We start from the raw sequence: 8,915 nt of genomic DNA, 5'->3' as shown, positions 1-8,915 counted from the left end.
TCACAAGCTGAGCAGATGCTTCTATCAGACAAGTGGTATCACGTTCTGTTGTATATCAAATACATTTACTTCAGTGCCTTGGCCTCCCATTTGATAGGAAATTGAAAAAATTACACACTTTCTGTGTAGAATTTCTCTGAGAAAAGCTCTTATCTTTTCTTCTTTTCATTTTCTTTTTCATTTCTAATGTATCTTATCCAGTGTTTTCAGTAGTGGTCATAGCGTACGTAGCATATGCAGGGTAGCATAACTCCCTGGTAGCATAAGCTATAGGGCATGTAGTGTAAGCTATAGAGCATGTAGCGTAGCATGTAACGTAGTGTAGTGTTCACTCCCCAAGTATATGGTTGTGATGTAGTAATAAACTCGGTAAGACCGAGGTCGAATCCTAAGGTACTAAAACCTTTACGTTATCTGAAACTAAGTAGAACTAGAACTAGAATAAGATGATATCTAAATCGAGGGAATATGAGGAAATAATGGTGAAATAGTAATCGAAGACTTAGATAATTCAAAGGTAGGGAACTAGGGATTCAGAGGATCCACTTGTAGATATCAGGGAAGTCTACGCTTGATTCACGAACTCAACTGGACTTCGAGTCCCATCTTCATCCGGTTGGAAGATATATCACTAAAATCGAATCTGAACTTTTGTTGATCTAGTTTTCAAGAGATAAGACGGATGCAAATTAGAATGGATTCAGCATCAGTTTTAGTCCTCTGGGGTCCTCCCTTGCCTTGGTGACTTCGGAACGTCAATTCCATGCATTCAGCATCAATTTTAGTCCAAGCTTTCTAAATTCACCTTGCACCACAAACACGATTAAAATAAGGCATTAAACAATATCATGTTCGTAAAAGCAGGTAATAACTGAGGTCTGATATGAAATATTTGACCCTCAACATGTAGCCTGTAGCACAAGTAGCGTATACTACCTGAAATCTCTCTCTCTCTCTCTCTCTCTCTCTCTCTCTCTCTCTCTCTCTCTCTCTCTCTCTCTCTCTCTCTCAAGTTTTTCTTCTAATGCTAGTTCAACACGTATTTTAAAATGGTGGTGACTCGCCCCATCACACATGGCACTACATTAGATCAATTGGGACCATCCAAATTGTGGACCATGTCTTGGATAGAGCACTTAATTAGATCAATTCAGATCATCCAAATTGTGGTGCATATTGTGAATTTGTGATGTTTCAATAAATAAAAAAGTGGTCACACTTAGAGATTCCTGAAGGCAAAGAGACAGAGATTTTGCATGAAAATATGTGGTTGATGATCCAAGTTCGCAATTGAGAAATCATAGGTATTATGCAATTTGTAAATTTTAACATAAATTTTTATTATTTTAATTAAATATATTATGTATCGTGTAGCTTACACTACACGCTATAGAGGGCCATATGCTATGCTATACGCTACACGCTATTTAAAACACTAGTCTTATCTATTGGTATTGCAATATCTGATGCCTAATATATGAAGTGCACAACAAGGATGGGATCTGACGCAAGGATGAATGTGAAGAGGATAACTACTCCGAATCCACGGAGCTTCTCTAGACTCCTCACAGAGACTTCTCAAATCCACGAGGAAAGAAAGCAAAAAAATAGAAATAAATTCTAAGAAATTCGAAATTAATTAATTGATGACTAAAAACGAGTTCACAACCCTTTAAATAGTGGTACCAAGCAATGAGAAAGAAATCAGAATCAAACTACAACTAAAACTCCTAGAATCCGCGACTTACTATAAATACTAAACTTACTATTTATAGACGGTCGTGATGTCTACTAGTGCACAAGGTTTTCGGCCAAAAATAGTAAGTGTCCTATTTGGCTTCACCAAACCGTTCCCCTAATTATTCTAAGCTCTTTTTATGTTGCACGCAACTCCTAAAGCCCGATGGATGAAGAGTTATAATCAAACTAAAACTTACTATTTATAGTAAAAACAAAATTAAAGCAAGGAAACGACCGTCGATCTAGGGGTTTTTTGCAATTCTGGGTTGCGCAACCCGGCGTAGCGGGGTTGGTTGGCTAAAGTAGCTCGTTCTACCCCAAAATCATATATTTTATGTCAGGTAACTCATTCCGGATTGCGAGATACGACTGATCTAAGGTCCGACGGTCCGGATCACTTCTGTCGTCGACCGGGCCTTTTCTAATCCATCTTGGCCATGAAACTGTCTGCGACTCGCTCTACATCAGGATCCTACATTAGTGGGCCAAGATTATCATCTAAATATTGATGGTTAAATTGCACGTGCCTACAGCATTATAAGTTTTGATTATATCTTTGTTTTTGAGTGACAATTTTTTTAAATTTTTTTTTTTTTCTAAACAACATTATTGTGTGATTGTGGAGAGGGAATTAATAACTATATTCGAGGAGAAATCTAGTGAAAGTTTGTTCCCTTTTATGGTTCCCATTCTGGTTTCCTCATTTATGAATAGTGTGAGATATTTGGATGATGTTTTCAAACTATATGGCTTTCCTTGTGAAAAATTCAGGTCGGTCCACTCATCTGATGGTCAAACATGTACGTTAAATGGTAACTGTCCATTTCTTTTGCATATGTTTGGCTCGCCAGATTTGTGACTGACCTGATTCTTGGACCTAAGGCGTAAGTGGAACCTTGCCAACCACATGCGCAAAAATGGCATACAGGTTTGAAGTAAGAGCTTTCCATCAAGTGGACCACTGTGTACAAAACAAATGGATGTCTAGAAAAAAGAATTGTAATCACCATCCATTTCTTTTGTATATTGTCCCCAACCTGCGAAGCAAAACTGCCTAATTTTTGTGCAAGAACATCTAATCAATCCGTCTCACCTAATGGAATTATGGAAAGCTGGGATCTAAGATACATTCCATATTGGCATGTGCGGCTGCATGTGGATGGGCACGGCTCCAATGTGTGTGGGCTTAGCAAACATCTGTTTTAGCTTTACTTAATACGGTATTGATTTGTTTGGTCCTATGTTATATTAGCCTTTACAGCATTTTTAACTCTTTAACTGCAGTAGCGTAATTTTTGTGGTCAATAAGGAACTCTTCGAGGAGCCAATACGTTTGGATTTGTTTGCAGTCAATCCATGCTCTGAAGCCCCATAATTGGATTGTGTTAGTAATATTTCTTCAATTTCACATGTTCTCTTTCTGTCATGACACAACTAAATCTAGTCATGTGTTTCCTGTAATCCAATAATCTTTGGCCATCTTTTTTTCTAGAAAATTGATATTTATGTTCTTTTCCTAACCATCTTTTGTAGTACATTGACTGATAGATTAGGATTTCCACTCTATAAGGATTTTGGAGCATCTTCCATCTATGGGACAGATTATCAAATTAAAGTTTGTATCTCACAACTACCGACCCCACTTGTAACAGGTATCAGGATACTTCAACCCAATGCACTAGGAACTTATTACTTCCTCTTGTTTTCTCCAAAATTAGTCTTAAGGATGCCTGCAAGTTTTATTAGTTGTAAAGGGTTTACAGGTAACTCACAGGTGGTGTTTGGATAGGAAATTTCACTTTCAGGTAACTTGCTTACAACTTAAAACATTCCAGGCAAATAAATTCTCGCATGTAAATTATATATTTTAACTACTTTTATAGATTTAAGCAAATAATTTCTTGCATGTAAATTCCACGTCTTAATCACAAATTTGATTCACAGACTTTTTCCTCCGAGGAGATATTGTGATGACCACAGACGTAGATGGACGGATGTGGAGCATGGTGGAAATGGTGATTCTATGATGATGAGATGTTTGTTTGAATGATATTTTCTAATTGTTGCTTGTGAATGTTTGTATCTTTTGCAAACAATCGTTTGATACGGTTCATTGTGCTAATATTCATTATGATGCGTTCTCTACTTCAAATTACACTAAAAAAAATTTATGTAATATTTGATTTATTTTCTTGTATGCATATCTGTATGTAATGTGCTGGTTAAACATTGAAATGGGAAACAATTTCTTTTCCTCTTTTCGGTGGTTACATGACTAAGAGTTTGAAGTGTGCTTGGATTTTCATTTTGAACAATCAGGACGCATGGTTCAAGGATACCTATAGTTGATTGTAAATGCTCAGCTGGCCCCTTACTGGAAGATCCTAGCCATCTGGTTTTCTTTGGCCTCTTCTCTGTTCAATGTGGATTATTGGCATTGAAACGTTTCATTTGTTGCTTGGATTTTGGGCTGTCAGCGAGTTGGTTTTGGATTGGGTCCTATAGTACCCACACCCATGCTAACCAGGTTCAGCTCCTTTTGCGTCTACGTACCTGATTTTTACCGGGTCCCAAAGTGCTATTCCCAAACCCAACCTGATTTTTTAATAGGTTCAATAATGGGACCTGAACGGTTAGGTGCATCGGGTGCTCTCAGAGGTCCAGTTACTCATCGATGGAGGAATTGGATTGAGCTTAATTTTTTATTTTGGAAGGCCCCCGACTCGCGATGTTGATTTGTGCAAGTAAGCTGTGTTTCGTTCCACTTAATAATAAATTTTGGCATGTTTACTTTCTTAAAACTTCTAAAGTTGTGATTATGCAGAAGAAAGATATGCTTTAGTGAGAAGAATCTGATGCGGAGGGTATGGGACCACTTTAATCCTGGTCTAAAGCAAGGATGAAATAGAATAAGGGGTGGCAATGGGTCGGCTCAGCTAGCCCTACCCGCTTTTGAGGTGGGTTCAAGCCAACCTAAATTGGTAGTGGGTTGGGCTCGGGAGGCAAAATAAAGAAGAAAAGTCTCTCTCTCTCTCTCTCTCTCTCTCTCTCTCTCTCTCTCTCTCTCTCTCTCTCTCTCTCTCTCTATATATATATATATATATATATATATATATATATATATATATATATATATATATATCCAGTTTAGGCATGGTTCATGGCCCCTTGCATTGTATTCATTCTGAAACCGCCTGAGTGGGTAGTGGTGGGTTGGTTCAGGTCAGTCCAGCGCAACCCATTTACAATTTAATGGGGTCAGGTCTGATGAATTTTTAAATGGGTTGGGTCAGGTCAAAGGGTAGTGGGTCATGGGTTGGGCGTGTGCAATAATTCTTGGCGCGTTTAGTAAAATGGGCTGAGTTTGGGCTGATCCCAACCCATGGGCACCCTTTTTTTTTCTTTCTTTCTTTCTTTTTACACACACCCACACCCAAGGCACTCACACACCCACCCACACGACATGGGCAACCCCAATTCAAATTGCGAGTATGTTAAATTTCAGTGGAAATGAGAAATTGCTTCTTTTTTTTTTTTAAAGTGGTTTTTTTCCTATGTAACGTCCCCTACAAGTTTATAGCTCTTATTGTGTCCCAAACATTCAATTATCTACAGTGGGCATCTATTGCGTATAATTGGACAAGTAGTTTGCAAATGGATAACGAAAACAAAACATGCCTTGTTTTCTTCTTAACCATCCAAGTGCAAGGAACCCAGAGAATAAACAGTTAGGATCTTATGGTCACACCGATCCTACTTGAGACCAGACCAGAAACCCTTCAGGCTAGCCTGGCCCATTGCAGCCCTGATTGCGACCCTAAAACCGGATCGGTGGTTTGCAAATAGGTAGTGAAAACAAAACGTGCCTTCTCTTCTACTCGACCATCCAATGGCCTAGTAGATGCTGGCTTCCGTAGGCGTTCAACTCTGGCCATCCACAATAATTGGCATCATATGATCGAGTTTGCTATGCATGAGTGTAGATCCACTGCAAAGCTTCGTACCCTAAGCCTTAACAAAAAACAAGATTCGTGGGACCCACTGGAATGTGTGCATGACATCCAAATCTTCCATAATGTGAGCCTTCTCGTGTTCTATCTAGCACCCAAAATTCAGTCCGATCCAAAAGCTTGGGTGGGCCACACCATTCAAAATCAAGCCTTAAATCTCTAAAATCAAATGGAGCTGCCTACCTCAGTTTCGGAATGATCTTTCTTTGAGGATGTCCACTACATCATGCTATATCATCAAATAATCATGGCCATCAATATCACAGACCCTCCATCTGATCATTTTTCATGATCGCACCATGAAACTTATATAATCTCAATGCTAATGTATCAGGAAACAAAGTGAATGGTGATCATCCGATGGATCATATGATCCAACGGTCAAAACTTGATATCTTGACAATCTACTCATTAAATAATCATTTTAACGGTAGTTCTGATTATCCAACGGTAAATCTTCTTTCTAGATGGTCTGAATGATGATCCATGGTGTTGATTGGTGATCCATTAGGTGGATTGTCACACGTCTTGGGTTCAAATGGTCCAGATGGCCCACCTGATGATCAGTTTTGATTAAAATAATCAAAAAATATTATACCCCTCAAAATTTCTAAGTTTGTTGCACTTGTGAATTTTGCAACTCTTGTTTTATGGGTATTTCTTTAACCATTTCGGTCAGCCGTTGACTACTCTTTCAAGTTCCTTCATTTCCTATGGCCATTATTTGTTATCCGCAACTCTTATTGATCATTCTTTTTCTGAATGTTTGACTTTCTTGTATACCCTGAGTAGTGATCACTCATATGAAAAATTCTTGCTTATTTGAAATAGATAATTCAGCCCTAATTGATTTACCGACTGAAATTTTGGTTCCTTAAATGATTTGGTTCATCGAAGAGATCATGTCTGGATTAGTTATCTCTTAACCGGATACATTCTTTTCATTGCATCCTTTGTTATTAAAGAACTAAATCCCAACTCGTGAGTCAAGATATGATCCCAAAATCTTTTGCCCACCAATTCGGTCTAATCCAATCAATCACTCTGTCATCGTGTCATCTAACCAAGAATCAGGCCCTGAATGATCATCTCATTGTTAATTTTGCCGATGAATACACGGAGTTAGCCATTTGCTATAGAACCGACATTTTGGACTTCTCCTTACTTGACCTACCTGGTTAGCCATTTGCTATAGAAACTGAATATTACTTCTTTGGCCGCTGCAAACACCTAGATCCAAAATAAAGTTGAGCAGGTGAGAAGCCAACTCCAAGACCCACTTAGCAAAGTTTGCCTGATCTTGTCTCCTCTGGCCGATACATAGACGTCGCTACACTGATTGAGTGCATCCAAAATGTTACTGGTACCAACATCGATTTACAAGCAAAACTGCTGTCCTTAGACAATAGTGTGGTAGTCATTAGGGAGTTTGAGGGAAAAAAGGACAGGTTGATTGGGCTGACGTTTTTTTTACAGGCTATGGTGTTAAAATGGTTAAAGCTAAAAGGTTAGTAGGGGAGTATGAAGAAGTTAAGTAAAAGGGTGACTGACTAGCAAGGGGACCTTTTTGCTGCAATAACTGAGGTGCAGAAAATTGATTGCCAAATCTAGGAATTACATCACCAAATCCAATTATTACAGTCTTGCCGTACAAGGCTAAAGAAGAGGTGTGCGAAGTTCTCGATTATGAAATGAAGGAGTTGATGAATGAAGCATTATCATTGAGGAATGCCGTGAAGGAGGTGAATTCTCGAATTCTTGAGATCTTTGGCTTGTTTTTTTTCTTTCTATGAAGTAGGTTTTTAAGATACCTGGATCTGTAATATTGAGCCGTTGTGCTTTTTGTTGCTAGTCTTCTGTTCAAGTTGTTTAGTCGACTATCAATCTCTGCTTTTTTGGCTTTTCACTGTAGAAACTTTATATTTAGAAATAGTTCGGTCACATGGGGTCATATGGTCGTATGTAAATTTTGTTAGGTGGTCATTTGACCGTCTTTTTTTTTTTTTTTTTTCCGTTATGCTATTGGCTAATTTCTTTTCTTTTCAATCTACTCATTAGTCACTGGTCATAAGATATATTTCATACATTCAATTTCTTATTGGTTCCCTCGTGGGGGGAACTAACTTCTTCGACTTACCACCGCTCGCAGCTGTCCTTAATGTTTGACTATTTAAACTTGTGATTGGCACACATTTCCTTAATTCTCTCCCTTCATTTTACGGGACCATCCAAAGAACAAAATGGTTTCTTGAGGCCACCATTTTTTATCTTGGCCGGGAGAACGGCTTTCCATACCTGTGATCCCCTCATAAAGACTAAATTTGGTCTATTTGTTAACAATCATTTGGTCAGATCTCACTTTGAGCTTTCTTTATTTTGGGACGATCGTATTAGCCTCTGTGCAACAAACTTTGGTTTTAGTAAACTTGTGTTAGACATGTACCTCTTTCGATATTCTTTATATTTTCTCCTGAATCTTAGAGATGCATGTTGTCAATACCAGCAAAAGTTTTACATTCGCATCCTTCCTATGGCCAGTCGACGAAACTTTGGATGGATAACTTTTGTCCATCTATTTTCTCTTACATTGACCGGTTTAACCATTCTTATGTGGTTCTCAAAACAGCTTCTTTATTGACATTTCTATACTTCGGATCCTAGACTACCTTCCTCGTGGTGTGGTAGGCGGTTGATAAGGTCATTAGTGTGGTGAGTGATTTCCTCTCTATGGCCTCACCTCGATTGTCTGCCCAAGGCAGAAATACTAACATGTTGTTTTGAATTCTTGGTTGCACCAATCATAAGTAATTTTGTGAAATCATAAGTAATTTTGTGAACTCTTAAGAGGAGATCGCGAGATTACTTCTCCTTGCAGATCTGACCATTCTCCAGAAACCATAGAATGACTAACTATTCGATAGTCTTTAACTGTCATTAAGTCAGCCTTTAACTTAGATTGTCCAACCTTCACAAGTTGCGCACAACGACATCACTCTAGTCACCTGGGGGAACAGATTGGTGTCGACCATCATGATTTCTTTTCTAGTCACCTGAGGGAACAGATTGGTGTGGACCATCATGATTTCTTTTTCTTTTTTCAACAATCACATGTCAATGTTGTTTTGAATTACGTTCCTGAAAACCATGTAATTTAATTTTTGGTAG

The 8,915-nt window shown here is 38.4% G+C and overlaps 1 long non-coding RNA gene across 2 annotated transcripts; it reads left to right on the top strand.

Annotated features, from left to right (window-relative positions):
- The first annotated feature begins 2,357 nt into the window (after positions 1-2,357).
- Positions 2,358-3,993, top strand: LOC131258250 (uncharacterized). 2 transcript variants are annotated; one of them, XR_009178018.1, is made up of 2 exons: positions 2,358-3,392; positions 3,700-3,993. It is a non-coding gene; the product is annotated as an uncharacterized LOC131258250 (long non-coding RNA). The 2 variants fall into 2 exon arrangements; XR_009178017.1 differs by having other exon boundaries at positions 3,685-3,993.
- Positions 3,994-8,915: the final 4,922 nt, after the last annotated feature.

Source organism: Magnolia sinica, chromosome 10 (genome assembly GCF_029962835.1).
Source record: "Magnolia sinica isolate HGM2019 chromosome 10, MsV1, whole genome shotgun sequence".
NCBI lineage: Eukaryota > Viridiplantae > Streptophyta > Magnoliopsida > Magnoliales > Magnoliaceae > Magnolia > Magnolia sinica.
This window is presented reverse-complemented; position numbering and strand designations above follow the sequence as displayed.